This window comes from Eleutherodactylus coqui, chromosome 11, assembly GCF_035609145.1.
Source record: "Eleutherodactylus coqui strain aEleCoq1 chromosome 11, aEleCoq1.hap1, whole genome shotgun sequence".
Taxonomy (NCBI): Eukaryota; Metazoa; Chordata; class Amphibia; order Anura; family Eleutherodactylidae; genus Eleutherodactylus; species Eleutherodactylus coqui.
The window spans coordinates 28,126,432-28,131,431 of NC_089847.1; the positions used below are offsets into that span (position 1 = coordinate 28,126,432).

General features: G+C 45.0%; 1 protein-coding gene across 2 annotated transcripts in view; it reads left to right on the forward strand.

Annotated features, from left to right (window-relative positions):
• The window catches only part of CDH11 (cadherin 11), a 133,921-nt gene that overhangs the window by 89,840 nt on the left and 39,081 nt on the right, over positions 1-5,000 (forward strand). The gene's annotated exons all lie outside the window — the stretch shown is intronic.

Genomic DNA, 5,000 nt, shown 5'->3' on the forward strand with positions numbered 1-5,000 from the left:
ATTTTGTCATTGAAAAAAATCTATACTTACCTATTCCTTCCCTGTCAGTTTCCTTAGCACATCTTCTCCTAGCTGAGCTTTTGCAGTGTCCCGGGTTACCTCACAGCACGCTGGGCACAGCTTGTTATTGAGGCTGTATTCCTCAAATTCCTTCCGGCTGGGTCAGTGAAGGTCACGTCCCTTTGCTGTAGCTTCACTGCCTAGGAAGGAATTGTAATCTATTTCAGAGACAGCTCGCATGAGCAATCTCTGAAGAAGATAGGCAGTCCTCCTGCTGGCCTGTGAGCTGTGATGTAACGTACATTGGTTGGCAGGCAGAAGACTGCCAACCAAATGTACGTAACCTCACAGGAAGGAGAAGAATCAGGCAGCTCAAGGTGACTCCCGGACTACAGGAGACAGGAGAAGGTGGGGGAGGTGAAGATCTGGTAAGTAGACCGACGGGGAATGAATTGATAAGTATAGAATTTTTCTTTTTTAGTGACTGAACCCTTTTAAGGAGAAATTATACCCTTCTCGATCCACATTACAGGCCTCTCACCAGCCAAGCCAGGATCCTACTGCCCACTGATGAGGGGCAAAAACACCAAAACAGCAGTCTGTGTATGGATTCTGGCTTGGTTTTCAATTCCTAATCATTGCTCTACAGACCTGTATAAAGGGTTGGACATTGTTTTGCAGGATTGCTGCCATCCAATAGGTGGTGCTGTAGAGGTATGGTTCCATTTCCCTTTTTTGCAGTCTGAGTCACAGGAACAGCTAAGCAAATGTAGCAATCATGCCTCCCTCTTTTCAAATGCTATAACTACATGAGGAGTCACAGAAGCACCACTCTCCAAATAGACGACCAGCCTGAGGAAGGACATTCCTGTATCCTACAATACCACATTCTGTAAGCCATAAATCTTGCTTAGGGCTACTTCAGCATTAGGGGATTATGTTTTCCTGCTTAGGAAGCAGAAAAAGAGCACCCCTGGCTGAACAGCTCCATCTTATGACAGAACCGGACTGTGCAGAACGGCCCTCCACTGATTATCATGGGGGTCTGTTCAATTTGCGGCAAGCAGTCAGGAGTTTTGCAGGAATTTACAGGACAAAATAGTGCTGCCGGCTGTGCCTGCACTGTTGTCTCTAGTGCAAGCACAGTTGTTCCCATATAACAGGATGTTAAAAAAGGCCTTCATTATATTGTATTTATTTTCAGTTGTCCTGTGTCCATAAACTTTCTTTCCCACCATTGCTGGTGTTTTATTAATGTCCTCCAAATCAGTTTTCAATGCAATAGTCTGATGCTGGACCTATAGTACCACAACAAAAACCTACTTCTGGTACTGGGTGGGCCAATCTGCCCCAAAGACTAAGGGATACAAAGAGGAGTGAGAATGTCTTGGCTTCACACCAGCTATTCCTACACTTATAGTGAATATTTGCCACGTTCAAAATGGGTAGGGAATTTAGTGCCCATTCCATCATTAGGATTATTGGGTGTTGACCTCCAAAGAATTGCATGTCTGTAGCATAAAAGTAACACAGGGTCACTTAAAGGTGTTTTTCCACAACTTAAAATTGCTTCCTAACCACTCTCTTCTTCCTAACTATAGGGGATGCAGTTGCACCCGGGCCCAGGAGCCTTAGGGGGCCCAGTACTATGAATAAAGCATTATAGTTGGGGGCCCTGTTATAGGTTTTGCATTGGGGGCCAGAAGCTTCAAGTTACTGGCCACAGCAGTGACCTTCTATAGCCAGTGATTGGCTGCAGCAGTCACATGTCAGGGCCAGCAGCAATCAGGAAAGACAGAGTGCCTGTGGAACAATTTTAAGTCATGGGAAAACCCTTTAAGGTCATTCTCACACTGATATAACCTTATTAATAGGTTTCTACCACAACTGACTTTTATCACTTATCCATAGGATAGATGATAAAACTAATTGTTGGGGGTCTCACCTCTAAGACCCTAACTATCCCATGAAGAAGGGTCTCATAGTTTCCGCTTCTCGTCACTCTAGGCTTGCGACACCAATCCACAGTGACTGGGAGATTAAATAGAGCGTTGGTCGAACATGCACGGCACCACTCCATTCATTTCAGTGGACTTGACAGAAATAGCCAAGTACAAGCTCTTGGCTATCTCCTGTAGACCCATTGAAGATAAAAGGAGTGGCATAACACGTGTGTCTCCAGTGCAGGCACAGCTGTTCCGCTATAACAGGGTGTTAAAAAATGACTCCATTATATTATAGTTATTTTCAATTGTCCTGTGTCCAGAAATCTTTCCCACCGTTACGGTTGTTTCATTAATTTCCTGTCTTACTCCTGCCACTGTCCTTGGGCACTGTATCAGGTGAAGCTGTTCTGTGCTGCAGACGGCCTCTCCCCTTCAGAGTGACTGTTCCCCACTAGACCTGACGCACTGTGAGGATTTCAGTGCATCGGATTGTGACATACTATACTGTACTCACGATGGGGAAGATAAAAGGAGTGGCATAACACATGCATGGCCGTTGCTCTATTCAATCTCCTCCTCACTGTAAGGGGTGCAGTGAGCCCCCAGTAAAGAGGAGAAGGAGACACTGGATTGGTTGGGGTTTCACTAGTGATACCCCCACCGATCAGATGATCCTATCACCTGCCCTATGGATAGGTCTGTGATAAGAGCCAGTTGTGCTACAACCTCTTTAACTGTAATCTATCAAAGTGAATCATCAAAGGTATCTGAAAGAATTAACTGCCACCGATTTTAGGACCAAGAAATGGTGTGATGATATAAGGTGGAGGTTCACTTTAAATGACTCTCCCTGATATATATTGTATCCCTCCGTAGAGTCGAGAACACGATCAATTATACTCAGTTTTAATAACACGGTTACAGATTGAGAATTTCAGAAGATTCAAGAGAATTTAGGATTTATGAAAATAGTTTGTGCTTACGGTGATGATTACTCTGATAATGTGAATATTTCCCATACAAGACCTTGCTGGGCCTCCCACCGGGCCGGAGTAAATAGATTGAATCATTTATACAACGTTCAGCCATCCCATACTGCTTTATTTCTGAGCTTTGATTGTTTTGGTGCTTATTCTCGGTTGGGTGTCAAGGAAAATGTTTATCAGCGAAATCATCTCTGAATTCAGTCCGTCGGCGGTTGTTGGGGATGCGCAGAAGCTGAAGTCATAGAAGTAAAGTCTGCTTGTTAAAATGTCATCACCATCCAAGTGCTATCATTCATTTGTGGGAAAGCATTAGGGAAATACAAGTTGATGTGGCCCCTAGTTAGGGGGAACCTGCGCAGGAATGTTGTCTCCAGAGTTGAGTAATGAAAGTATTAGGTAGGGACTAGGACCTAATGGAGTGGGATGGTGCCAAGCAGCAGCTAAAAAGGACCTCATTTTTTATATTTGCTATGTGGTAACCCCAGTGGGGAAATGAGAGTCCCAGCACTGGGGTAACTATAGGGGATGCAGTTGCACCCGGGCCCAGGAGCCTTAGGGGGCCCAGTACTATGAATAAAGCATTATAGTTGGGGGCCAGAAGCTTCAAGTTACACCTCTGCGTTAAGGGGTTAGGAGAAGTTGGGAGGCCCCAATATAAACATTTGCACTCAGGCCCATGAGCCTTCACCTACACCCCTGATTCCCAGTGTTTGGGTACCAAGGCTTAGGCCGGGCTCACACGATCGTATGTTTACCACGTATTACGTGGCTCGGTACGCCCATGTTATTCGCGGTAACCAGCAGGCAATCAATTACATTGCCTTATGCAGTTCCGTTCACATTAGCGTGTCAGGATTGCGTAATACTGGAGTGCAAAAAAGAGAGCAGTATGTTTTATTTTTCCGTGTATATACGCAAAATAGAGGCCATTCTTCTATACACGCACCCATATGCAACTACATTGTGTTTTTGGCGCAAAAAGCACCGCAAACACATTCGGCTGTTTAAGCCCTAATGGGCATTATTGGAGAAGCTGTTAAGAAATGGAAGGGAAATAAGATTGGAGATTTGGAGAAGGTCAATATATGCAGTGGGGTACAGATACAAGGAAAAGTAAATGAACCATTTGGAATTACCTAAATTCCTTGTTTCGGAATGGCCAAGTCAGAGTTCTGGCTGTAAGCCTACTGAGATACTGTGGCGTGCCTCAGGCTAATTTCACACGAGCAAGTGCCATATCGGGCTGTGAAACTCGGTCCAATATCACACTCGCCAACATGCGATATTCCCGCGGATACGAGGCGTTGTAGTGTTAAAACCGCCTCACATCACTTCGGAGAAGTAGCGATCCTCCACTGCGGCTAAAAGAATCGCAGAGTATTTCCTATTGTCTTCAACGGGTAAACTTTACTTCGCACTCGGGTGCACCTAGCACGCCGTGTGATGCTGTGCCGGCCCCATTGAAAACAATGAGGGATGCAAGGCGTATCGAGGGAGCACCCAAGGATAGGACATGCTACTGTACTTCTAGGTTTATTTTCTCCTACTGTACTAGTTTTTGTAATGGTCTACTTGGTCCTTTTTGCCTTCCTTAGTTCAGTGGCAATTCTACCATGAGATAAAGACCTGAGTGAGTTAAGACTGATTGCAGAGGCATAACTTGAAGCTCTCCCGGGCCCCGATGCAAAACTTGTAACAGGGCCCCCAACTATAATGCTTTACTCAAAGTACTGGGTTCCCTATATGGAGAAGAGAGGCTTTATGGGTCCCCTAAGGCTCCTGGGCCCGGGTGCGACCGCATCCCCTGCATCCTCTATAGTTACGCCCCTGACTGATTGGTTACTTGACAACTCTTTTGAAAGGATTGTGGTTTTTAGTAAAGATGAGCCAACTTTTCGCAAGTTGGGTTCAGCTGGTTTGCGGAATATGGGCAAAAAGTTTGTTTTGATCCAAATTAGTTTGAACTGAACCTGAACTTCACCAATTTTGCCTAAAAGTTGTGTAGAACACTGGCTAAGAGCCCTAAAAGCCCTCTTAAGTCTTCTTCTTTCTCTTCTTCTTTTTCTTC